This window comes from Neopelma chrysocephalum, unplaced genomic scaffold (genome assembly GCF_003984885.1).
Source record: "Neopelma chrysocephalum unplaced genomic scaffold, ASM398488v2 Primary Assembly neopelma1_180, whole genome shotgun sequence".
In the NCBI taxonomy this organism is placed as follows: domain Eukaryota; kingdom Metazoa; phylum Chordata; class Aves; order Passeriformes; family Pipridae; genus Neopelma; species Neopelma chrysocephalum.
In genome coordinates, this window is record NW_020897842.1 from 1,899,988 (window position 1) to 1,926,543 (window position 26,556).

At 52.4% G+C, this 26,556-nt stretch overlaps 1 long non-coding RNA gene across 1 annotated transcript; it reads left to right on the top strand.

Moving 5' to 3' along the window:
• Positions 1 to 7,575: 7,575 nt before the first annotated feature.
• On the top strand, positions 7,576 to 17,462 carry LOC113976729. The gene is made up of 2 exons (XR_003537154.1): positions 7,576 to 7,796; positions 17,392 to 17,462. It is a non-coding gene; the product is annotated as an uncharacterized LOC113976729 (long non-coding RNA).
• The last annotated feature ends 9,094 nt before the right edge of the window (positions 17,463 to 26,556 follow it).

Here is a 26,556-nt window from a genome sequence, read left to right on the forward strand (position 1 = left end):
TGCTGGTCATGGCCCCAGGGTGGGGGCCGTGCCCAACCCCACCTTGGCAGCTGCTCACCCTGGAGTGTTGGGAGAAGATGCTGTTCATCCAGCACTGTGTTCAGTGCCTGACTCTCAGAGCAGCAATGGGCTCCTGGCCATTTCTGACCTTCATCTTTATGCCACCCCTTTGCTTCCTGGCTGTGTCCATTTGCCTCCCCACAGCCTGCCAACAGGAGCCAGTGATGCTGCCCCAGCAGCCTGGAAGAGGAGACTCCAGCCCTCTCCTCTCTGTCCGACACCAGATGTGTTGGCAGAGGGAACAGAATTGCCCATGATTAATTTATCCTCATGAAAAATCCATGTCTGACTCCAACCAAGGGCTGGTGTTCAGGGTGTTGTGTAACTTGGTTCTGGGAGGGAGAGGAGGGACCCACTGGTGCTGCCTCAGCAATGTCAGGTGTTCCTGGGGGTCTTGTTTACACTGGAGTGGTAAAATGAGTCCTTGACATGCTTTAATGTGCTAATTGGGGGTTATTACGGCCCTTTTTATTTACGATTAGATTACGAATGTAATACTCCGTCTCATTTTGCTCTGCACTAAGAGCTGTGAAAGGATGGTAATTACCTCTCGTGTAAACCTATACTTAGATAGAAAAAATGACGTGTGAAATGAAAGGCCTGAAGAAATGGCATAATCTGTGTTTGCCTTGCGCAGACGTGCGGGAGCCGCGCCCGCTCCGCTCTTGGAGCTGCCCAGGGACAGCACGAGGGGACCCACGGCCCTGCCACCTCCCTCCTGTCTCCTTAATATTAAGGTGGCCCCTTTGCGTGGAAATGTTGGCCGGGAGTAAAAAAATATTAATCCCCGGCACACAGAGCAGATGGATTTTGCCTCGTTTTCCTGCCTGGTTGAAATTCTGTGTGTCCAGGGCGTTCAGAGGAGAGCTGAGGTGTCTGCAGAGTATTGCCTCCCTCCCCTGTTCCCCCCAGGGTTAGGGCTTTGATGTTTTTGGCTCTGGAGGGTTTGCTGGCAAGGGCTTGTGCTGCCCCACGCTCCAGATCACCTTTGTGTTTGTCCATCTTGTTACACAGAGCACATCGTGCCACAGCAGGAAAATGAGCCGTGGATTTGTTTTTAGGAAAATAAGTCCAAGTCAAAGGCTATAAAATCACAAGTTGGCAAGGAGCAAAGGAGGGGATCAAACCCCCAGGTAGGCTGTGGCTCTTGTCCTTGGCTGTGCATCGTTCCCTGTGCCTACAGGAATCCAGCGTCAGGGCCCAGCGCTGGTGAGTGAATCACTGCTCCAGATCTTCCCTCTCGCTGCCTTTGCTGCTCCTTTTCCACTTTTTTTATCTCCAAGGCCTCGGGGCAATAATTATTTTTTGACTGGAACAATAAGCCGGAGCTCAGCCCTGGCAGGGATTGTTGGGGCTGTTGTTTATTTTAACTGACGGAGCTGATCTGCGGGATGCTCGTCTGTGGAGGGCACAGCTCCACTCGTCCTCATGCTCTGCTGCTCTGGGGGAAAGGTCAGTGTTTCCTTGGGCAGAAAGTTTCTCTGAGCCTCGTGAGCTGTGGCAGATGCTGCTTCCAGCTCGGACGTGCAAAGGTAATTTATTAGGGACTCTGGCCCCACCACTGGCACCACACTCCAAGGTCTGTACGGCATGAAAGCCCCGAGGAACAGGGATGATCCTGGAGAGAAGCAATCCTGTGTTTGGGTCTTCTGATGGCAACTCTGTCTTCCTCTGGGAGTGATGACAGCAATGCAGAGGGATGAGGCAGGCACTGCTGGGTCCCCTCCAGCCCCAGAGCATCCTGTGGGGAGAAAGGTCAGACCTCCAGCACCCAGAGACCTTCTCTGTTCGGCAATGCCAAGGCAAGGGCATGTCTCCCCCGGCTTCCATCAGGAATGAAATTCCAGCTGAATTTGAAGATTTTTTTCCTTCTGTTTGGAAGTTTGCAAGAGGCTCACTGAGGCAGCTGATGTGGAGCTTTAAGCCTTTGCAGAGCAAAGCCAGCTGACCCAGTTAAGTCACCTGTCCCCAGTGTAAGGGGATATCCACTAAACCCCTCGGTGCCACCAGGAACTGCTGCAAATCCGCCCTGACAGTGCCACAGCAGCACCCCAGGGACGGGACAACGGGGAGAGCATCTCACCCACTCTGTGCACAGCCAAATCCTGCCCTGCCACGTTCAGTTTGGTCCTGGGAAGGACAGGATCCCACCAGCACATGTGCTCCAGTGCTTTGCATCCCGCTGGCAGGAGAGGAACACTCTGACAATCCAGGAGTGGACGTGTTGCGCATGCAACCAGGCAGGGAAACGTCTCCAGTAGGAGCTGCCACCATCCTCCCAAATATTTGCATTGCAACAGATGTTCATTTCTACGTTTCCCTTCCCTTAAGCCTGTGGTTATTACGGAGAGGCGGAGGCGCCAGGTGGGACTGTAACTACCAAAATCAGGGCTCGTTCAGTGCTTTGATGACATCAATTAGCTCCAGGGTGCAAGTGCCAAGATTTCTGCAATTACAGCAGGTAAATCTCTGCATCTGTGAGCACATGAAGTGCTTCAAATGGGCTCAGTTTCTGTTTCTTGGGAGACCAACATGCATATACACCTATAGCTGTAGAGTAGAAACTACTTCTGTGCTGTGGCTTCTGCCTACACAGTCTGTGTTTACATATACAATAGTATTTTGGGGAAAAGAGTCTCTTTTCTGCTGCCATCTGCATGAGGATTGAGGCTTTGGTGGAGGTCAGCCCAGGGTGGTTTCAGCAAGGAAAGAAATGCCTTCCTGGAGCAAGATGGACCTTCCAGGTGGCTACTGGGAACTTGTTTCTGGATCAGCGTGGAAAAAAACCTACAGGATTATAAGTAAAACAGAAGAAAGCACCAAACCAGTCACTTTTCAAGACGTGGAAGATGAATTTCGAGCTGTCTGGGGAGCCTGTTCCCTGGAGGACTCTGTAGGTGGATGAATAGTAACACAGTTTTCTAGAACTTGCTCAAGGAGGGAGGAGCTCTGTCCTGCCCACCAGGGTCCCCAGTCGCTGAATGGTGTTGGGATGATGGATGGGCTCCCAAGGAGATGCATCTGCACTGGGCAGATTCCTCTTGAGCCATTCAGCCTGAGCAGGAGAAGGGAATTTCAGAGATCAGCTGTACAGAGGGAATATGTCGTGGGCGTTCTTGGTCTGGAAAGTGCCTGATTTCCATGTGGCTGAGAGCTGGGGCCGTGGTGCTGCAGCACCAGCAGGGCTGGGCACAGAGCAGGGAGCAGTCTTGCTGTCTTTGGAGCAACTCTGTAATGGATAAACAGCCCCGTTTAATCTTCAGGGCCCTTTCATCAGGACTGTATTTGCTTGTTTTCTTTTTTTAATGAGGGAATTTTAAATCTGAGAGGATTTGCAGCAGAAGTGAGCCACATTATCCCAGTTTCCACACCCAGGAAATCAACTACTGAGTCCAATCGTTGTCAGAAAGAGTTACCAAAAAAAAAAAAAAAAACAACAAAAAAAAGAAGAAGAAACTCAAAATCTGCACAGAAGAAGAAACCCAGAGTCTTTGGTGTGAAGGGAAGAGGCGTATCTCCCTGGAGAATATGATAATTTATAATGAAACATTATCTACAGCCCCATATGTTACATTTTCTATTTATGGCTAATTTGCTTAAGCATTTCTAATGTGCCCCCCAAGGGAGGCCAGTTTGTCTTTGGGCAGCTGGTTGGAGCCGAGGGAAGAGACGAGGAGCCATTTCATCTGCGCGCGCCGGCAGCCAGGCAGCAAAGAGCACCCGCTGGAAAGGTGCTCGGAGATTCCTCTGGGCAGCTGCTCCTGCTTGGAGGCTGCAGCACAGCCAAGGTGCTGCCGAGGCAGAGGAGCCCCGGGGTGGGAGCTGGGGAGAGCCAGCAATCCTCAAGATCCCGTGGTCCCCTGGCTGAGCCACGTTCCCGGGCTGCAGAATTTAACCTCCTGCATTTAAAACTTCTGGTGTAAAAACCACAGGGATCCGCTTTTCCTGAGCCACAGCATATTCCTGGCCTTTCCCACAAGCATCTCACCCCTCCTGGCCGGACATGCTGGATGGGAAGGCAGTGAAGGGCTGTGCACCATCCTCCCGGAGCAGTTGGGTCAGATCCAGGAGCGGTGCTGGGTGAGGGAGCCCTGCCACGGCGCAGAGCACGAGTACGAGAATGATGGATGCTCCTCTCAGCTTTGCAGCGAGGCTGAGGAGATCCTGGGATATAAACATGACAGTCTGTGTGCCAGTGTGACTGCTCGGCTCTTCCCGGGTGATATTCAGCCACAAACATTTCAATCGCACCCTCAGCGAGGGGGGATAACCCGGATGACTCTGAATCACTCTCTGCATCTCTAAAATATTCTCAGATCTGATCCTGGACGTCTCAACAAGATGTTCACAAATCAGCCCAGGAAGACGTGTCCCTGCCTCTGATGTTCAAATTTTGCCCTTGAGCTCTCGGAGAGGGAAAAAAAAAAAAAAAGAGGTTTTGAGCTTTCCTCCTGCTATTTGACCCAGATGGCTCCTCGTGAGCACACAGGGCTCATCCAGAGCCCAGGGCGCCAGCCTTGCGCTCCCGGCAGGCACAGCCCCACTGCAGGACACAACTCCATTTGGCACAAGGGAGGTTTGTCAGCACAGCCTCGGGCTGCTCGTGGCCATGACGTGACCTGGCTCCTCAGAGTGAGGCGACAGATCCTTCGGTGAAATCGGGGTTAAGGTGCTGCCCACCTGCAGGGCTGCAGAAGCAATTCCTTCCCAACCCCGTGGCTCTGTCTGGACTTGTGGCTGCTCACACGAGGGGGAGCGAGATCGTTAATTGATCAGCAGTGTCAGAATGGGTTTAGTTTCAGGGAACAGGTGCCAATCCTGGATGTGGACACTGAGGAGCGTGCGTGGACATGCACAATTAGCTGGAATGCTGATCTGCAGTGGAGGGAGCTGGCGCTGGTGGGAGTTTCTCTGTTGGGCAGGGACGTGCACTTGGGAATGAACAACCTGGCATCGCCTCCTGCCTTTCCCTGCCCGATTACATCCTTGTCCAGCTAATCAGCAGTGGAGGAGCAGCTCACCTCCCTGGATGCTCAGATGACAATTTTATGGATATTGCACAGCCTTGCAATATCAATCCAGCTCCTGGTTTTGCCCAGGTTATTGATTAAAAGCATATTAACGATCGATAGCTGGACTAATTGCACGGCTGCTCTAATGGGTGCCTCTCTCAGCTCTTTGCTCTCACCACAGCAGTGATGCTCCAAAGCAGCAGCAGCAGCAGTGTGCCATTGCCTCTCCCTCACCCCAGAAGCTGTACAGCTGCCTTATGTGTGACCAGGGATCTAACACCTCCTGACACAATATCAGCCTCCCGGAGTGGATTTCAATAGTGGAAATCAAAGGAAACTATTAAAACTCATTACCATTTTTATCTCCAGTGCTGCAGATTTGCCACAATGTTATTTGGATCTGAATTCAGGCGGCATTTGCACACGCAAGAATACCCTCTCCTCTCCCCCTCATTCTCGTTCTAAGGGATGCTCAGTCGTGCCTGTCAGTGGCAGAGCAGTCCCTGCTCTCATCCCTTTCCCGGCTCTGGAGAGATGAGCAGGTTTGAAGTGCGGAGGGTGGGCGGCAGCACCGCTGGGAAGTTGGATCGGGGAGAACAAAGTTCCACAACGCAGGCAAACGGTTCAGCACGTTGGAGTGTTTTAAACCAGTCAGTGGGTGAACTCGTCAGTGCTCTTCCTGTTGTCTCTGAGCTGCACCAGGATGAACAGGAAAGATGAGCTTCGTTAAGCCTTGCTGGGCTCTGGGAGCTCCCACGTTCCCCAACCCGGGCATCTTCTCGAGCAGATGCTGGAGATGCTTCCTTTTGCCAAAATCAGAGTTTAGCATCTGTTTTCACCGTAAACCCTCACACTGTTTCACCAGCCCCTTCCAGAGCCTTGGCTTGGGTGTGTTCCTGTGGGAGCTTCCTGGTGTCTTGCCAAGAAGTCAACAGGGAGGATGCAGGTGCCCAGGAGCTGCCTTGGTCCCTCTGTGCCCCTTGAAACGGGCAGTCCTGAACCCCACTGCACTCAGGCTGCTTCCTCAGCCCTTGGCACAGCCTCGGGCACAGGGTGCTGATGCTTAAGAACAGCGTCAAGAAACTCAACACATCCCACCGGGCTGTTGAGAGCAGCTGCTGGGAAGAAGATCCAGCTCCCTCCTGGGTGCAGGGCTGCCAGCCGGCAGCACGCTGGAAGGAGAAGCCTTGGCAAACCCCATCACACCGGGGTCCTGCTGGGGGCTGCAGCGGCCACCTGGGTCCCACTGCCCCTCGCCCACCCAGGCAGACTCATTTTCACGCTGCCCCCTCACCGGGAGGAGCCGCACGGCTCCCCTCGCATCATGTGCAAACTGTGTTTCACTGCAGCCCACGAGCTGCTTAAAGTTAGAAACAGTTTAACACGATGCTGGCACCGAGACGGGGCTCTGAGCAGCAGGGAGCAGCACGGGGGGCTGCAGGGAGCTGGGATGAGCCCCCCAAACCTGTGGGGATGGCATGCAGCCAGCAGCAGGAGCATCCCACGGAATGCTGGAGCGCAGGATCCTGTCCAGTCCCAGGTGGCAACAGCGCCACGTTTCCCACGCTGCTAGAAATGACCATCAAGCGGCAGATTAACACCCACCTATAAAGGTGAAGAGCTGGGATCCTCCTGCAGGGCAGGGCTTTGCTGTTTCGCTTGAAAACACAAGGAGAAAGTGCCAGAAAGGGGGAGCCACATGCTATGAGGAAAATAGCTTGTAGAAGAAGACTTTTGGGCCATTTTCCTGCCAAAGGCACCCCCTGGCTGGAGGGTAATTCCTGAGGTCACTGCTGCCTGAACCATGGGACGTACAGATGTGTCCTCACAGCTCATGCTCAGATGGGTTTCTGCCAAAAAAATAAGGACAGTTGTGTCAGATGGTGATTGACAGCCATTCCTCATGAGGGCACCTAAACCCAGCCTGCTGCTCTACATACAGGAGCAGACGCAGGCTTTCCCAGAACTCCATCCTTTTTGGTGAACTCCTTACCCCCTCTCCCAGTTTTAGCAAGGGAATCTAATCTTTTGCAATGAGTAGATGTTCTTTTTTGACAGCGAAATTAATATTCATTAGTCATCAGGGAAGAAAACGCTGAGCTGTTTATCATTGCTTCATTAGATTTAGCCAAATACCAGCTAAACGTAATTACTTGCATAAACTCCTGTGTCAGAGCTTGAAATTTGTAACCAAAAAAGAAGATGTAAGGAAGGACAGTGGAGACCGACCTTGGGGTCTGCTCTCGGAGCAGATGAAAACAGACACAACTTCAGAAAGTATCTCCCAGCCTTTGTCATCTTCTTTTCTGCTTGTTTATGACCAGCAAGAAAACACACCAGGTGGCCCCAGAAATGAAGTGGAGGGAGAAAACGTCCTCACTTGCTCCCTTTAGCTGCTGTTTTATTTTGTGCACCCACGGGGGATCATGGGGAGGCTGGACCTCCCTTCAGTCCTGGGTCTGGGCCAGAGCAGGGCCAGCAGCTCCCCAGATGCTGTGTTGGGTTTTGTGGGTGGGGAATTGCAATCTGTCTCCACATGCTTAATTAAACTAATCAAGCCTTCCCCCTCCCCTTCTGCTTCCCTGCCAATAAAAGCAGTGGCTCCACAAACCCCAGCAGTGACGTCCAGCAGAAGCTCTGATCCATCCCAGCCTGCCAAGGGATGCCTTGAGATGTTCTGCAGTGCCTGGTTGTCACCATGGGATGCTCTCCAGCATGAGGAAGGTAGGTCACTGCCGTGGGATGCTCTCAGTGTGAGGAGGGCAGGTCACATCTCCTCCTGTGTCCTGACCAACATTAAACACCTCTGACAGACACCTGAGGGGAAGCAAAGGCTCTTCTCTGCCTTTCAGATCCACTCCCTAATTACAAATAGCGTTCATTTTAGCACCCTGCTATCCCATAATTGATGTTGGGTACCTCTCACAATGAGCCTGATTTAAATGTATACATGTTTCTCCTTCTCCTGAAACCCTGCTGGCTGTGAGACACCTAATTAACAGCAGAGCTTTCAAAGTCTCCCTAACAAATGCATCCCCGTGTTTCTGAGCACAAGGACTCTCATTAGTGAAGCTGCGCTTTGTGATTATTTATACCCCTTCTATAATTAAAAATTCTGAAAGCTAATTACAATTATCCATCAGTTTTTCAACATACCAGGACTAGAACCTTCACCTTTTTTTACTGCTGCTTTTCTCTTCTACCTGCCATCCCTCCAGGCACGGGCATCCACGAGTCCCATCCCAGGCCACGGGTGCTCCCCATTCCTCCTCCTTCCTGCAGCTCCTTTCCGTCCATCAGCCACTTTTGGGATGTGCTTGGCTCTGTTGTTGCCAGTGTCTGTGTTTGCTTGGCCAGGCAGGAGTAGAAAGCAAAAGGCAGCGACTGTTCCTGGCTCCAGGAGCCCAGGGAGAGTGGAGATGCTCCCACGTGTGTGTGCAAGGAGTGGCAGTGCCCAGAAATGGCACGTGGCAGTGGTTATGGATCCCTCTCTCAGGACCAGGTGCCCCCTCACATGCACCATCTCTCCAGGTTCTGGACAGGTGTTCCTGTTGCCGTGGCAATGGACAAGCTGAGCTGGGTGCTGTCACCCACAGACCCCACTCCCTCCTTGTGCCACGACCCCTCATGGCACCTTTTGGGAGTTCAGGGGAAGGACTGAAAAAGGACTGTGAAAAATGACTTTGGAATCGAGTGAGTTCCCTGCTCAGGCTGAGTCTGGGAAGTCATAATCTTAATATGAACATCTTTAAATATCCTCACTAATGGGCTCATTCTTTAATTTCCTGAAGCAATGACAGTCTCAACAGACCCTATATCACGGCTAAGATGGGATCTGTCACTGAAAGGCTGAATTATATTTCATCCTTTATTTTTATCAGCTCTGCTGACTTATTTATGACATTCAGAGTCTCGGCTGGCTTTTGTGTGGCCTGTACTTTGCTGCTGCTCAGAGAGGAAAAAGCAATAGTTTATAAAGCCATTTTCACAGCATCCCCATAATATGAGGCTGTGTCTGAGGCTTCATTTTCAACGAAACTCTGTAGATAAACTGTTATTCACGGCAACGCCTGCGAAGTCCTCGGCAGTCCCCAGAGAACGCTGCCTGCTCAGAACGGGCTTTCCCTCGGATTTGTTTGTGAAGAACAAAGGGCAATTTTCCCGTTCTGGCAGCAGCAGCAGCGCACATGGCACACGGCATTCAGGGGGTGATCTTCCAGCGCTTCTTTTACTGACAGTGTAATCAAACCCCAGGCTGTGCGTGGCCAGGGAGGGAGCCCTGGGCAGCACATGGGTTTGCCGTGGGCAGCCGCTCCGTGGACAGTGCCAGCTCCGGTTCCCCCCTGGGCAGGTGGTGGAGGAGCCCTGGCATTTCCCTGCCAGGCATCCCTGGGTGGTGGTGTCCTGCACTGCAGCTCCACTGCTCGGCAGCCGGCCGGTTCGTCCCGCACGGGGACAAGGAGGCGTTTTCCCACTCTCCTGGCTCCTCCCAGAGCCTCGCTCGCGGCAGCTCAGCCCGCAGCGAGTCCCGGCCGGGCTTTGAGCATCTGGGTGTTCCTGAGCCAAAAGAGCAGTTGGTCGTGTTGTCCTGGACACGTCCCCGTGCTCCCTGCTCTGCCCGTGAGTTGGCTCTGGGGTCAGGCGAGCCCCTGGGAGCGATGAGCATCTCCCGGCCCGGGGTTTACCGGGCTGGCTCAGCTGCTCTGCGGCACGGGATGGCTCCGTGCCATGGGATGGCTCCGTGCCATGGGATGGCTCCGTGCCATCTGCCAGCCCGGCCGGGCGGGCACGGGCGGCTCCCGGCGGGGCACAGACGAGCTGCCGGCAAATGTCGGTGACCTCCAGCCAGCTGTAGTTTGGGGACAGAGAATTTTCCAAGCAGAAGGGGAGAGCAGAAAGGAGCCGGGGGAGCGGAGGCGAAGCAGACGAGCAGCTCCAAGAGCTCCTCCCGAGACCCGGCAAGTGCCAAAGTTAATACATTTAATATATTTCGTACGGCTCTGCCAGCCATTAGGAATGTGCCTGCTCTGTCATTGCTCTGAGGCATCACGGGAAGTGTCTGTCCTCTGAGTGCACGGGGGGAAATTAGAGTGCCCCAAGCCGGAGTGGTCAGCCAAAAATAACGTGTGGCTTTATCCTTGGAAGGAAATTGGGCATTGGTTGGAGGGCAGGCATTGGATGCAATACTTAAAGCAATGTGACATTTCCATGTGTTGGGGATGTGTGCTCTCCTATGGGTGGTCCCTTAGCAATATCTTAGCTCCGAATGCTGGGCTGGTGCTACTGCCAGCACGGGCTGCTGAGCCCCGAGTGACTGGTACAGCAACACTGGGCTGGGATGCTCCCTCGGGGAGCAGCAGCCATGGGGGGAAGCTTCCCAGCCCATTTGGACCATTTCCCTGTCACAGCTCCAAACCATGAGAGATTTCTCTCAGCTGTGTGAATATTTAAAGTAACTTGCCGGATTTCAAGGGCTCCCCACCTACCCTTCTTAGGGGTGGTAATGAGCTCTGAATAGGAAATTAAGAATAATTATAACCCATTCATCCCTTTAATAATGAGTCAAATAATTCCAGTGCTGTAGGCAGAACTTCTTTGGAAGTTCTCCATCCTGAGTGATCTGAAGTGCCAGCTGAGTTAGTGGCTCCTCTCTTTGCGGCACCTCACGGACTTCAAGTGCTTTTGGTTCAGAGCAAACTTTCCACTTCCAGCAGTAACTTGAGGAATTCCCAGGCACGTCCGAGGACAGAAAGCCAAATGCTCCATTCCCAAAGCTAATATATAGAGAGACAACAAGAGAAAAAAGGAGCTTATGACTAAACACTTCGGGAGCTGACGAGCACAGCGGTATTTTAAGCTCCTGCCTGCTATCTTTGGACTGTGACTCTCTGATGACTAACAAAATATTTGCTTTTTTCCCCTTTATGGGCCTGTGATTTCACTGTCTGAATCTTGTCCTATTGACCCAAAGAGCCTCAATCTCAAAGCTATTAAAACCTAATTTTCTATACCAGGCTCCTGAGACAGGCACTAACTTCCATAGAATAATTCATTTCTTCCCTCTGAAAAAAAAAAAAAGAGAAGGAAAAAAGGGAAAAGCAAAGGATGTTGGAGTGGTTGTTCAAAGGGAAGCCCGGGCCAGCGGCTGCCTGTGTTCACTGCTGATACTTCCCTCCGCAGTGTCCTTCCAGAGGAGGAGCAGGAACACTCCTCGGATCAGCGCCCGTGGAGCAGCAGCTCTGTTTGCACGGGAGAGCTGCGGTTCCCTGATAACACCCAGAGCCCACGTGCCATCCTGCTGCGGGCAGCGCTGGCAGCCAAGGTCTGTTCTTTTGGGACAAACTAAACTTCCAGCCTCCTCCACCTCCACAGCCCTTGGGTTTGCTGCACCCCGGGTGCTCGGCGCTGGTCCATGGATGGGCTTCACGTGCTGTGACCGGTGGGAAAACGAGGGTGTTTTGGTGGGTTGGGCTGCAGTGGGGCTGTGGAGCTGCCCCGGCTCTCCCCTCCACTGCCTGCCCCACAGAGTGCCCACTGGGATGCCAGCAAACCCCAGAGCTGGTGCTGCTCCACCCAGCCGCCCTTTCGTGTTTTCCGTCGTGATAACGCTTTGTTGGATAAGTGCTTTTTAAACCCTACAGATAGTTAAGAGTATCTGGAGTGGCATTTTAAAAGAGAAAATTGAGACAAGATTCATTACAGGCACCAGTAAATGTCAAACATTTTATCAACTGTGTAAAGTGCCGTGTTAAGCTGTCTTTTCCCCCCAAAGCTTGATTAAAACTATAAATGCCTTTTTAATATTAATATTATTCTCTTCTCCACACAGCTTGTTTGGTTATTTGCGACGGCAGGAACGAGCTGGTGGTTGGTGGAGGAGGCAGCGTGGGCAGGACAGACCAGGGTGTCAGCAGCAGGAGCCCTGAGGCTCTGCTTGGCCCTGGCAGTGCAGGTGCCCAGCCCGGGGCTCCCCCAGGAGGGTGGCAGCCCCCCACCTCCCCCCTGTCCCGCTGTGGGACCCCCATCCCAGTGCCTTGTGCCCTGCCAGACTCAGTCCTGCTCCAAAATCCTCCTGCACGCATCGCTCTCACACAAGGCACGATATCTCTAACAGGTCCTTCTCACTAAGCTGTGTTTAATTAAAAGCTGGCTCTCTGTTGCGGGTGCTAATTAGCACTCTTTGCTTGGAGGCGCAGACTCCATCAATATCTAAATCCATGGTTGAAACCCAGTGCAATAATAAATACTGTGCCAGCTGTTTCACCAGGATCCCAAAGTTGCCTCTTGTGAATCCGCGTGGATCCAGCTCCAGCAGCACTGAGTGGGTTACCCAGGCCAGCCCCCAGGCTGGAAAGGGCTCGTGCTCTTCCCCAAGGACTCCTGGAATCTGCAGGAAACCTGTGCTTCCACGTGGACTTTCCTCCAGGAATTGCTGGTGTTCGCAGCCAGGAGAGCAGCTCCCCCTTGGACAGAGCCGTGGGGCAAAACTGACCCCTGGGCAGGTCCCTGCAGCATCATTCCAGGGAGCCAAGTTGTGTTTCCTTCACTGAGATGTTCAGGATCAGCTTTTTACTCTCCCAGCCCTGGTTGAGGTGAGTGGTGCAGGTGTCGGGGGCTGTGCCCCGGCTGCTGGCGGGAAGGAAAGTTTCCTCAGGAACCCGGCTGAGCCCCCAGCATGGGGCCATTGCTGCAAAACTGTAAGGGAATTTCAGACTTGTGTTGCTGTGCTAAATCTCCAAACGTGTCCTTAAAGATCAGCACTTCACCAAAAATGCCACCACTCACTGCTGGAGACGTTAATGATGCTGCCCATCTGCCGTCCCCTGTGCAGGAGCTGACTGGCAGAGTCACTTAAAAACACGTGTAAATCCAGAGAAAAAAGGGATGCAGAGAGTGTGAGGGGAGTGCGGAGGTTGCTCTGCTGTGATAAAGCAGAGATTTAATGGTGCTGGAGCCTCCAAGTGCTTGTCTTTCATAGGTGAGGGAGCTGGTAACAGCTTTGTCATCCCTGAACAGCCTCGGTGGCTTTGGGACACAGTGGTCTCCTGCCTGGAGCCAGGGGAGTGCCTAAAAATCTCCCCTTGCACCTGAGGGCTGTCCTCAGAGGATAGGGGCAGGATGGGAAACATTTCTCAAGGATAACTTCATCCCTGCATCACCTCTGATACAGACCCATGCATTAAACTGGAATATCAGACTGACATCCCACACCAAGAGTACCAGCACAGGGGGTTAGACCTTTAGCTGCCAAAGCAAGGAGGTTATTTGTTTTTCAGGTGTGGTCTGGGAGCAGGAGGTTCACACAAGCCCAGAGAGAGCGGATGGTTGGCAGCTCCAGTCTGTGCAGTCCTGCAGATCACCCCTGATTCCCAGTTACATAAAGCTCCTTATGCAGCAAACAATCATGTTATTAAAGGCAGGAGGACAAGGTCCGATGTAATCCAGTGACTGTGACTAACTGGATTTGTGGGCTCACTCCCACTGCTCGGTGCAGAAGCAGAAAGATCCCTCAGATCTTAGAGGAACTAATTCTGGCAAAGATCTTCAGCAGCGATTGTTCCCCTGGAGAAGGGACAAGGGCACAGAAAGAGGTTGGCATGACTGAGATTTTCTCCATTGGCTTTTCCAGTGTCGTGGTTTGAGCAGCCCACACGGGTGTGGATGTGGGTTCTGCCTGCAGACATGGGTTGAATCCTCGCTCCAGTTGTCCCCTAAAGCCATGCTGGGGAAAGCCCAGCTCATGTGGGGGCATCCACGGACCTCCCTGTGCCCTTCCCCTTCAATCCTCAAGCTATTTTGGGGACAGTGGTAGGTTGGCTCCGGAGGCAATGCTTCCCACCCACGCTCTGCTGGCTGCTGTGGGTGCTCCAGGCTGTGCTCCGGTGCCGATGCACTCCCACTGCCACCCAGCCTCCGTGAGTTTCACTGGCTCAGCACTGGAATGAAAAGCTCTTTTTTCTTTGATCCAAGCAGGGATTGCAGGGTGACCATCACCCCCTGGTTGCTTTCACAGAGGTAGATGTATTCACGTGGTCTGTGGCGCTCCGTGTCCTCCCTGTGTGTGTGGAGCTTGTCCAGGTTTCTGTCTCCAGGTCTGGCACAGTTAGTTGGGTGTTTGCATTCCTCCAATGGTTTTGTTCCTGCTGTTTGTCGCCCATGGGAAGGGAACAGTATGATTTGGTGTGCAGTCTGGAGGGAGGAGTGGGCTTGGGGAGGGCTGTTGAGCAGGAGGCTTTGGGAACAGTCAATATTTATAGAATATGACAGCAGTGGCATTTGCAGACAATTTTGGATATTAAGGGAAAATAGCAACATTTGCTTTCCCGTCTATGCAAGGTATTTGTGCTGACAGCCTTCCCTGTCCTTCCTGATCCAGTGTAGGCTCCACTCCCAGCAGTGACTCCTGAAACTGCTCACAACTTTAGTCTTCGTCAGAGACAGCACCAGAGGGTTTCATCCTTCCCGAGGCTCCTCCGGCCGCAGCTCTGCCTTTGGCGCACCCACAGCCCCGTTCGGTGCCTGCCCTGGGCACTGGCACAGCCTCTGCCATGAGGGTCTCAGTGATGAGCCCCCAGCTCTGCTCTCAGCCCCAGCACCCCCCCTCCCTCACCGCCACGCTCGGGCTGTGCCGCACGTCGGAGGAACAGAGAGCGAGTGGAAACAATTGGACCGACTCCAGCACCTGCCAGCCCTCCGCCTTTGCTTGAGTGGAAGAGAATTTTATAATTATGAGAGCGTGCTTTAATTATGTATTTGCAGAACTAGAAGTTCAGCTTTGGTGTTGATGAGGAAGCGCCTGCTAATTACCTCATTTGGTCGCCCAGCACCGGCGTGTGTCCCGCGGTGTCGCTGGGGCGGCACTGGCAGCACAGACCCACCGGTCCCAGCGCCCGCAGGGATGGGAGGCACCCGGAGCATCCCGGTGGGACCAGGGCGGGTGCTCTCCCCAGGGAATGCCGCTCGGCTCTGTTTTCCCTGGCCTTACCTGTGTTGATTAAAATGCCATATGCCGGGGTGCCATATGTCACCATTTCCTGCAGCCTTTTGGAAGTGCGAAGAAAGAGACAACTGTGAGACTGGCACTGCCACGCTTGGCACCGCAGCATATGCTTTTGGGGAATACACTCAGCCCAGTGTAATGCCAGCAACAGGTAATGGGACACATTGCCTGGCTGATCTGGAGGCTTCAAAGTACAAACCGTGCCCTCCGAGCCAGCCCTTCCCAGCGTGGTTTGGGACTGGGTTCCACCAGTGTGGTTTGGGACTGGGTCCCACCAGTGTGGTTTGGGACTGGGTCCCACCACTGTGGTTTGGGACTGGGTCCCCCCAGCGTGGCACCGATGCCCCGTGGCTGCACCTCCCCTCACGCCACAGCTGCTGGGGCTGCCCCTGAACCGCTGCCACCATAACCCAGGACACCACGGACCCAGAAACGCAGCTGGACTCACCCACACCAACCATCCTTCCAGCTCGTGTGGCGGTGATCGCTCCTCAGGCCACAGCTGCGTGAGATCCAGGGCTGGCTGTGGGCTCCCTAATCCCCCCATTTCCCACTTCTCTCTTTCCTTTCTGGAGAATCCTGCGGAAGGTTCCCTGGGCTCGGAGGCAGCAGCATCCCGGCCAGCTGCCTTATGTAAGCGAGGGAGGGACCTCGCACAACTCCCTCCATTCCGAGGCTGATTTAATTAAAAGCCAGTTTTATGGTGCCTGAGCTAATTATAACTTTTTAGCCTGGAGGGTCAAAATGAACTTGTTGCTCGTAATTCTGTAATTCAAATCTGCTGTGATGAGTTTGGATGCTCAGAATTTTGCAAATAATAATTCATCTCTATAAATGTGCTTTGCTGATAGGGGTTTTTTTCTCACTTGAACTTTTTTTGTGCGCTTATATGCAAAGGCAACCGCCTGGGGATGTGTTCCTTGCGAAAAGTAGGGATGCTGATCCTTGAAACTATTATGCTGGTGAACAGTAATAATTATCCATGTATTTTAATACTGCAGTGTAAGAAATCCAGGCAACTGAGCACTGCAGAAGGGAAGACGCCCCGGGGAAACACCAAGTGCTTTTGTCTGGTGAGAATGGTGGCGGATTCCCACCAGGACAAGCTGTTGAGAGCCACACACAGGCCCCAGCATAAGCACCAACCTGCCCCACACGGGGCAGAGGAGCCACTCAGGGCCTCTGTATCACCTACTTTGTGGCACACTGGGAAAATTGAAAGGGAATAAAAAAAGACTAGTCTGCATTCAGAGCGGGAAAGGACAACACAGGATGGATTCTGGAGCAGAGCTGGGTCTCCTGGGCACAAGCAGCAGCTGCTTTTTCTGAACGCACAGTGAAAAATTGTGGCAAACTCTCCCAGGGGTTTTTAATTCTCCATCCAGTGATGTCAGAGCTGTTCCCATCCTGCCTCGTGGCTCTTTTTCCTGAGGGGTGAGGCGAGAGAGCAGCTCCCTGCTCAGCACCAGCATTCCTGGAGCCCTGGCCAGAGATGTGGGACTGGGATGCAGCAGCCCCAGGACTGACCAGCAGGCTCAGCCTTGGGGACTCAGCTGAGCTGGGTCCTGCCGATGGAGCAGAGCAGAGGTTTGGATCCCGTGGCTCAACCCCCTCCTTAGACAAGCCCTTCCTTCCTGGGCACGAGGAGTTGGTGTTCAAAGGGGGAATACCCAGCAAAGCTTGTTGAAAAGGTTGCAATCTGTTAATGAGCAAATTGCTCATTTAATTACATTAATGATGCTTTCGCTGAGCTGCTGCTACTGCCAATACAAAGGGAGAAAAAGGAGAAAGGACAAAAAAATCTCCTGGATTAGCAAAGCCTCAATTATGGACAAGTGTAAAGGTCTGTTACTGCCTGTTGCACTGGATCTCCCACGTGTGATGGTGTCTGGGGAAGATGCAGCTCTTGGTGTCTGGGACTTCTTGGGATAAAAATAGACTCCAGGTTTTCAAGGTGCACAGATGTCGGCGTTGGATCAGCACAAGGTGACCCAGGAGGGCATGTCCCCATCAGCCCTTGCCGAGCCCAGGGAACGCTGCCATGGAGCAGTGGTGTCTCTGAGCGTATGCTTAAGCATGCTGCTAATTAGGGCTGGCGAGGACGCGTGCGGTAATTACATTTTTGTGCCGTTAAAACGGCAGCTACAATTGTTGGATAAATAGATGGAGCAAAAGCAAATATGTTTGTTTCTCCCTTACCTTGTGCGTTACAGGGAGAAGAAGCACCAGCTGCCTCACAAAACGTGTTTGTTATTCACTCAGAACACACTTTAAAAAACTGGAAATAAACAGCAAAGTCAAAATATTTTGTTTCCACAGCAAGCCGAGGCTGCCGAAGGACTTGTCACGGCGTGGAAGCTGAGGAGCAGCAATCCACCAATTCATGGTGTGAAAACAAAGGAGGAATATTTTGAGATCAAAAGGTTCTTGTTCGGCTCGGGCTGCTTTGACACAGAGCTGTCGCAGCGCCAAGTCACGTCATTCCAAGGGCATGGATCCACACTCTGTGAAGGAGCAGCCACCTTCACCACTCCTGAGGGAACAGAGCTTTGCTGGAACCTTCCTGTTTGCTGACTCTGTACCCAAAACACCCTGACACCCCCTTTGGTGGCTCACTGTGGCAGCACGTGGGTAAATGATGTTGGGGCTGAGCAGCTGAGCTTTGCTGCAGGACTCTCCTCCAAGGCAGAGGGGACGAGCCCTCCCGGTCCCATGTTTATGGTGATGGCACAAACCACCAGCCAAGGTTGCTCCAAGCCCCGTCCAGCCTGCCCTGGAACACTTCCAGGGACGGGACATCAGCAGCTTCTCTGGCCAAACTTTCAGGCATTTTGGAGACCCATTAGCTGGGGCAGGAGGTCTGGAGCAACTGATGGGCACCACTGACAGCCGAGCACGTGCTGTGCCCACCACCCACCTTTCTCATGCTGGGAAGCCGAATAATCCAGTTTTCCCCATTCCCAGACAGAACAAGCTTGACATAAATATTAATCTGTTCAAGTGAAAGCAGGAGCCCTTGTTTCCTCGAGTGGAACTAACTGGAAAGCAATGATAGTTTTCTGAAAAATGCGAGATTATGTACACAGAAGCCATTATATATAAACTTATTAATTATTTAACAGCTTGTTAATGAGCGAGTTTCGGTCTCGTAGCTCAGCCGACCCACCGTGGGCAGCCGGGCAGGGGGAGCCCAGGGACCCAGATGCTTTTCACGTGTTAAGCGATGGGGTTGGGAGGCCAAGCTCCAGGAGGGGATGGGAGAGGCCGGCTGAGGGCCAGGATCCAGCGGTGCAGCAGAGCTCCTCACCTCCAGCTCCAGATGCCTGCACACAGCCTGGGAGCGTTAGCTGCATTATGCGCTTTTGAAATTCTCATTAAACATGCATAAATGGAAATTGTTTTATTTTCTAATGCGAGTGAAAGAATTTGCATTGATGGAAAACGCCTGTTCCTGGAGCGGTGCTGGTGTGCGGCACAGCCGGCGCCTCCGGACCCCAGCCTCCTGCAAATGGAGTTTCTCACTTCTGCTGGAATTCCCAAACATCCCAAGCACTACCATGTGCTGTCTGAGTGAACTGTTTCACGCTGTCGGGTGCGGGAGGGCCCAGGTCAGGTCCTGCTGTGTCCTAGAGGTGTCACTGTGGAATGACAGCAGTGATAACAGGCCTCTCAGTGTCTGTGTGGTGCTGCTTTCAGAGGTGTTTTTCACATCATTCTGACCTGTGCCAGGATCAAGATACACACTTGTAAATAGGTGTGAGTTGAACCCAGTGAGGTGTTTTCACTGATCTTGGTGGAGGATTTGTGCATAACAAAAGTAAAAAGCACAAAATGCTGGGAAATGCCAACAAGAGGAGGTTCGTTGCTGCTGGTGAGCAGGTTGTGTGCATCACCTACACACAGGTCACTTACTCATGGGTTAGTGGGCATGGCATCCAAAATATTCCATGGAATTGTACCTGTGGGTCCCTTTACACATATTAAAAACCCTGCCCAGCTCCAGCCTCCATTGTGCAGCAGTGGGAGGGTGATTATTGCCAGCTGTGGAGAGGATCAGCAGGACCTGGGTGGTGGGTGCAGCAGTTGAACTCAGCTGCAGAGGAAGCTGCTGGGATGGCAGAGGGTGGGGCTATAAATGCCCTCAGCAGAAGCCAAGCTCCCCTCTGGTGCTTGTGTGCTCTTTCTTTCTCTCTGTGTTGTTCCAGCATGGAAAAGCCTTCTTTTTCCCCAACAGAGTGAAGTCTCCAAAGCTGTGTTTCCCTTTGAGTCTGCAACGAATTGGCAGTAGAGAAGAAAGGCAGGAACATCTCTCTGAGTGAGCAGTGATGGGATGGACTCTGGGCACACCATGTCCCTGCTCTGCCATAGAGAGCACCAGCCTTTCCCCTGGCACCTGCCCCTCGAGGATGTCACAGACCACAGGCTGCTCCTGCAGTTTGGGAAGAAGCAGGAGTGGGTCAGGAACAGGCAGAACCGGTGAGCAAAGGGGCAGTGAGTGGGGTGGGGGTCAGGCAGCGGGCACTCCTGTCTCTGCTGGGTCTGATGATGCCCCTTGCCAGGCACTGTTAGATGAGTTTGCACTTAATTCTCTTTCCTCTTCAGACGTGGGAACGATTTAAATTGAAATGTCACCCAGATTATTCAAATTTGATGTAATCTGCTTCCACATGTCAGACGTGTTTTGATGATAATGTTTTCCCCCCATGGGTCACTTTGCTCCCTTCTAAAGGAAGCGATGTGAGGTCTCATTAATGGGACTCTGTAGAGGTTGTGTTGGGATTTGGGCAAACAGGGTTTATTGCTGGGGCTGGTGACTCCTCCCCAACCTTCTCTGTTGAAAAGCTCTTTCAGAGCCACTGGCAGAAGAGTTGGCAGCAGGGATTTCAATGTCCCTGTGGAAAGGCTCCCTGCAGAAGATGTGTAGGTTTAGGGGGGAAAAGGAGTCCTATCACACTTTTGCATTCCTGTGGCTGCTGAAGAGTTCCATTGCATTATTCATCCTGGGAACTGGGTAAACCAGGAAAGTTAAAAAGAGGGAAATTGCTGCTGTAAGCCATGGTGTTTTAACATGCAAATGATGGGTTTTATTCCTAACAATAGAACTGTTGGATTTTTAATTTTGCACCCTGTGTGCTCAGCTCACTGTGCAGACACAGGAGTCCTACAGCTCTGGCTGGCATCTTCCCTGTTTCATTTGCTGTTGAGTAGCTCCCAAACCCATGATGATTTCGTGGACCTGCCCTATTCTGCTGCATCTGTTGGAGCAGAGAAAAGGATCCAGACACCCAGGGAGTCACTTCTGGGCCTGAGGTATCATCTCTGATACAAAAATCAGAGACCAACAACTTCTCCACCTGGAGATGTAATCAGGGGGGGTTAAATTACAGATTTTTTTCCCAGACCTCTGTCAGGTGTTCAGGGTAAAGGTGGTGGGGATCCCTGGGATGGACGGTGTCCGGTCATGTCTGAGCTGCCCTCTCTGTGCTCTGGGGGAGGTGGCAGCCAGGTCTCGTGGCCACACTCTCCAGAGGTGTCTGTTGGTACATTTGGCAGCTGCTGGAACACCAAGGTGCTTGTGCAAGGGCAGAGGCACTTCGGAAGTTTAAAGGTACACGTTGACCCTGCTGCTTTGTCAGTGTGATGCTCCGGGGCTCTAAAAATAGAACATCTCTGACCAAGGAGAGATATTTTTGGAAAAGCTCGTTACTGCAGCCCCTGCTCCAGCCTTCCCCTCGTCTCCTCCTGCACGTAAATTTTGTCAAGTGCCAAGAAAGAGCTGGTGTGTGCCCTTGCAGAGCAGCACCCCAGGCAAAGAGCCCCCCCACACACACTCCCAGAGGGTTGTATCCCATTTGGCAGAGCTGGGTCAGGAGGTCCATGTCCCACCTGATGGGGTTTACAGCCCATTTGTCAGCCTCACCCAGCCCCTGGACCCTCAGGTTTGGCTGAGGGAGCAAACTGACAAGGTGCTCACAACCAGGGGCTGGGGCTGGGAGCGGGGGAGCACCAGGAGACACAATTAGTCATGGCTGCAGCACAGGGAATCCTGATTTGAACCATTAGAAACGGGGTCTCAGTGGTCCTGCACATGCTGAACTGAAGGGAATAGACCCAGCAGGTTATCTACCAAAATCACTGCTCCAAACAGGCTTTGAGAGGGACTCCAGCTATAGGGGAGTGGGAGAAGTGATGAACTCCAGCTGGAAATCCACTTGGCAAGAGCAGGCATGTGAGGTATATTTGTCTTTTTGTAAATGAAAAAAAAAAATCTACTGTCTTTGCTGTTGGCTGGCAGCAGACAGCTCCATGATCATGATGGAAACTGCCTCAGACGGCTCTTACAAGCTCTGAAATTAATACCCTTCCTCATTGGAAGTGGCACATCCAACTACTTCCTGAAAGGTGCACATTAATATTCTGATTTTCAGTCGTTAGATGTGTGCTTTGGCCTCGGAGCAGCAGGCATGGAGGGCTGGGGAGGAAAATGCAGCTCTGAGGTGGGGCACCTCAGCTCCATCCTCAGAACATCAACGGAGAAACCACCTCTGATCCTGCTGGGAAGGTTCTGCTGTGATGTTCCCACATCACGTCACCATCTCGGAGTGTTTCCAATGTGAGAAAAGGGGAGAGAAACCTTCCTGGGCACAGCCTCATTATCTGTGGCATTTCAGGGTAATTTATGCCTGGCATCTCAGTGCCTCTCTGGTAGGAAATTGTGGTTTTGGTTCTGTGGCTCCTGCAGCAGCTGTGTCAGAAATATTGAAATAAATTGTTCCAACTCGAGGTCCCTGCACGCTTTTATTGCTGATTTATCAGTGTAGGCAAGGCATGAGCTACGCTGGCACAAGGAGGAGGGAGGTGAAGATGTGATGGCCTGGCTGCCCACACTGTTACTGAGAAGGAGTTTGGTGTCTCAGCAATCCCTGCTGCCCCTGCAAGGGGTCCAGCTGAATTCTCTGTGCCTCGAGTTTTCCTTGTTTTCTGTTTTTTTAATCCTGTCCTAATTGGGGAACCAGCAAAAGGTTGTTTTTTTTAAAAAAAAAGAAAACAAACAAAATTAATGAGCAGCATCAGGGGAGGAAAAAAAAAAACATTTCCTGGCTGGAGCCCTTGGCACAGGCAGGAATTTGCTGCTCCTCTTGGAGAGTGTTTAGCCCATCGTGAGCTGCCAGCGGAGGAAGTCAAGTGAGAACCAAGTGCCTGGAAGCAGCATTTGCTGCAGCCGCCCTCTGCTCGGCTCCTGGAGGTCCCCAGCCACAGTCCAGGGTGTTTGTGTCCAGACTAAATGGCTTTTGGGGCTGTGATTCATCTGTCAGTGAGGCCAAACAAGCTGTTGCTGGGACTGGCAGTGTCCCAGCTGCTCCTCACGGCTGGTCGGGCTCAAGGGCATCCCCGGGACCAGCACTGCAGGTCATCAGTGCCTCGATGGTAAAACCTTCCCTGCAGACCCCCCTGGAATGGCCCGGGGGTCACAGCAGGGCCAAGCATCCCTGGGCTGGCTGCTGTGCCCCAGGCTGCGTTTCCAGGAACCCCTTGGAGCATCCCATGCTCTCTCCCTGCTCACTGGAAGCTCTGCTGCCTGGAGCTGGTCGGTGCCAGGCTTTGCCAGCACGGACACAGGGGCTGCTGGTGCCACAGGAGCTGAGCCACAAACCTGCGGGAGGAGTTTTGCTTGTCTGGGAAGCATCGGGATCTCTATGGAACCTTGGAGCTTCCCGGATCCTCTGGGACACCAACTTCTCTCAAAGCAAACGCTGGTAGGTGCTCACGTGGGGCAGGAGGCTGGGATGGGCTCCCAGTGGGGTGGGAGTTGGTAAATCTCCAGCTCTGGTTTATATAGAGCAGATACTGGTATAAATTTCCTTTGCTTCCCTTTCCCCCTGAACACTCTGGGGCTTCATTTTGTTACCCTTGTGTTTGACTTTTTTTGCCCAGTGACTATTTTGGGGTTGAATTTTTGGCTTGTTCTCACTTTGGGGTGTTTTAGCTGGTTGACCCCTCTTGCTGAGGGATAATCAGTCTTGCCTTGCTTGCGACCATCCCCAGTGCTCCTTGTGCACCTGTGTTCTTCTCTCTCTCCATGGGTCATCCCAGCTCTCCAGAGACATCAGCCACTCGTTCCTAGTTCACCAGGAAGCAAAGTTATTGCTCGTTTAGCAAGGCTGCTTTTCAGAACAACTTTCAGAATTCAGCCCAAAGTTTTGGGTAGGAAGAACATAGTTTTGTTGCTTCAGCATGAAGTGAGGAACCCACATGGAGACATTTAATGCCTCACGGGGATTATTAGATACAAAATGCATTGGAAAGAAAGCGCACCATAAATCCCAGCCTTTCCATAAGCTCTAAATCTGTTACATGTTAGACCGTGGTCTTCTAAAACAAAAGTGACTGCACCAAATAGAGACTGTTATTGTTTAAATATTCCTGCAGGGAAATGCTGCCTGAAGAGCAGACACAATAGCTGCCCTGATGCAGGATTTATTGGAGCAAGTTGGCACCAGCCTGTTTGTAGGGAGCGGAATATGCTTGTAGAGATTATACCAGATTTACAGTGATTAATAATGGATTGGACATGGCAGACTTCAAAGGGTTCTGCTCTCGCGCAGTTTGGTGTGGGTTGAGCCGCAGTAACGTGTCAGATTCATTCCAGTGGTTCAAACACTGCTTTCCCTTGGAGAGCAGGGGTTTGGGCTGGGCAGCATCTGCCAAGCCCCACTTGTGGTCCCCACAGCTTTGCTCAAGCGGCAGGACCAAGGTGGTGGCACCTGGTGTGGTTGTGTGTGGAGAGCAGCCCAGCTCCAGGGAGTCCTGGATGTGCTTCACTCGGGGGGCAGCACGAGCCCCCTGCCTCCCCTGACTGCTGGGGACAGCAGAGCCCTCAGTTACAGACAGGTTCTTACCCGAGTGGGAGCGGGGAGCTCACCTGCCAGGAGGATGAGCAGGGATTTTGTCATCAGGCAGAGGGATTAAGCGAGCTGGGGAATGTAGGACATCCCTCTCGCTCGCTGTGTGCACATGCAGACCTCGAGCTATTTTTAAAGACCTTCCAGCCCACACCGTGGCCATAACTTTTAGTGTGAAACACTTGAAATCTGCTCCTTGCAGCAGGAGCTCCCTTCTCCCACTTTGTCCAGAGGCTCCCAGCTGTGCTGAGGATGGCACTGCAAAGAGCAAGGCTCTGAGAGCTAATCACAGAGGTGTTAATTGTGTGTTGGTATGAACAAGCCCTCACCTGGTCTCTGCCAGGCAGGTCAGTGGTCCCTGTGAGCACACCCTGCCCACCCACGACACTTCTTCCCCCTCCCTTCCTGCTCGAGCCCTCGGAGCTCTGCCTGGGAGCTCAGGATCCCTCAGACACGCTGGGAAAATGCCAGGGATCCTCAGACGGATGTATTTCATAAGTGATAAGTGCTGTGGCATTAATCAAAGGTTATTGTGTCTGAGGGTTGGGAGGCATCTCCAGCTAATGAAGATGTTTCCCCTGTATCAGCCATTATCTGGGAGGCCGGAAGAGCTGCGGAGGCTCCGTCCTGCTCCAGGCAGGGCTGATGGGATTTGCACCGGTCCCAGTTGCCATGGAGAAAGTGTTGGATGGCTTTAATACATCTCCATGAATTTCTCCCCAGAGTTTTCCTATGACAAGCTGGACTGGAGGTAGTGTATAAGGAGCTCTAATCTTCCAACTGTATGAAAAAATGATTGATGGAGCACGAGGGGCATAAACAGCTTATGGGCTCTGGCAGCACGTGGGGCAGTGCCAGGAGGGGCTGGCTGTGGTCCCAGGGCTCCCCCGTGGATGCTGCACTGCACAGCCCTGCTCTGCCCTCCAGATCCAGGGGCACGGATCCGGGGTGGGATGGGGACAGTGGCCATAGGGCAGCCCCACACCAGACTGAGCTCAGGCTCCCTTTCCTCGCTGCCAGCCCAGGGGTGTCTCCTGTTCCCGCTGCCTCTGGCCATGTAGCTGAGTGCCCACCTCTCATTCACCAGAAATTAAAGGAAATTAAGCTACTCTCTGTTTCCACATCAGTGTATTCCCATTTCAAAATCCTACCTTTTACATTTGCCTGTTTCCTTTTAAAGTTGCTGAAAATATGAGTGATTTGAAAAAGCAGAGGAAAAGATACTCTCCAGGTCAGCTTTCCAAGCAGCCACTCACTCACCTGCCCAGGTAGTCTGAGTGTTCTTTTGGGGATTTTCATCATCCTGCCCTGCCTTTGACTAAAGGGTTGTTGGACATGGACCGTGATGGGATCGAGAAAACCTGAGTTGGAGGTTTTCAGGGAGAAAGGAGATGGCAGGAAGCTTAGGAGATAGAGAAGATCTGAGTGTCAAAATCTGCTGAGATATCTGGAACCTTCAGGAGCAAGCCACGGCTGGCAGTTTTGGGAGCTGTGTTTGGAAGCTGGCAGTCCTTCTGCCTGTGCCAGCTCCTTCCTCTGCCTTTTTGCCTTTTTAGTTTATTATTTTTAACCTGGTTCTGCTTCCAGCTGCTTCAGATTCTCTAAACATTTTCTCTTCAGCAGCTCGTGGGCTTTTGAAATATGAAGTCCATCAATCACCAGTGATGTCTCTGCTGCAGTCCCTGCTCGGAGCAGCCTCTGCCACGGCCTCAGCACTGTGAGGGGCTGCATTTGGTGGGCAGCTCCTGTCAAAGCCAAAAATCGGGTTACCTGGCTCCTTGTTCTCTCCTTCCTTTGCTTCCCAGGGCTGTTGGTGAGATCCCTGAGCTCTCCTCACAGAGGACGTTTCCCCTGGAGTGCCGTGGAGAGGAGAGGCTGCGAGCGCAGCGTGAGCTTCAGGTGACGCACTGGGGCTAAAAACTAATTAATTAGCGAGTTTATGGTGTTTTCCCATCTGAAATTAAAAACAAAAATTATGCAGAACATCTAAGGTAATTAGGGAGCTGCAAGCTACAACACACCTTTAAATGGGAGCTCTGGAAAACAAGATGTTCGGCGGCAGATTTTCAATGGAACAGCTGATGAGGGCTCCTGCACTCACCCGTGTTTCTGGGAGCATTCCCCACACTTTGCCCTTCCCTTATGGATCCAGGTTGGGCCACGGCAACCCCCAGATATTCTGTTCTCTGTGATCAGGTTCCCCATTTAAAGTCTGTCGGCAAAGATGAGAATTTTGGTCCATGTTTTATGTGCCGAGTTTACTCAGAGTTTCTTCCCCTGGCATTTACAGCTGGCCCAGCACCTCACCCCGCCCCTGATGCTTTGGCTGTGCAGGATGTTCCACCAATTTATTCGAGTGGAGAGCACAGAGCAGGTCACGCATATTAAATGTGAAGTTTTTGCTACAGTTGCTTCAATAATCTGAAAGAAAAACATTTTAATGTGGTTTTTTTTCGTGTTTTTTACCGTGTACCAGCTGCTGCTTTTGGCAGGGCAGCTGCTCAGCGGGCAGCAGGCAGTGTGGATGCACTTCCCAGGGAGCAGAGCCTGGTGTGCCAAGGGCATCCCCTCCCTGCCGTGG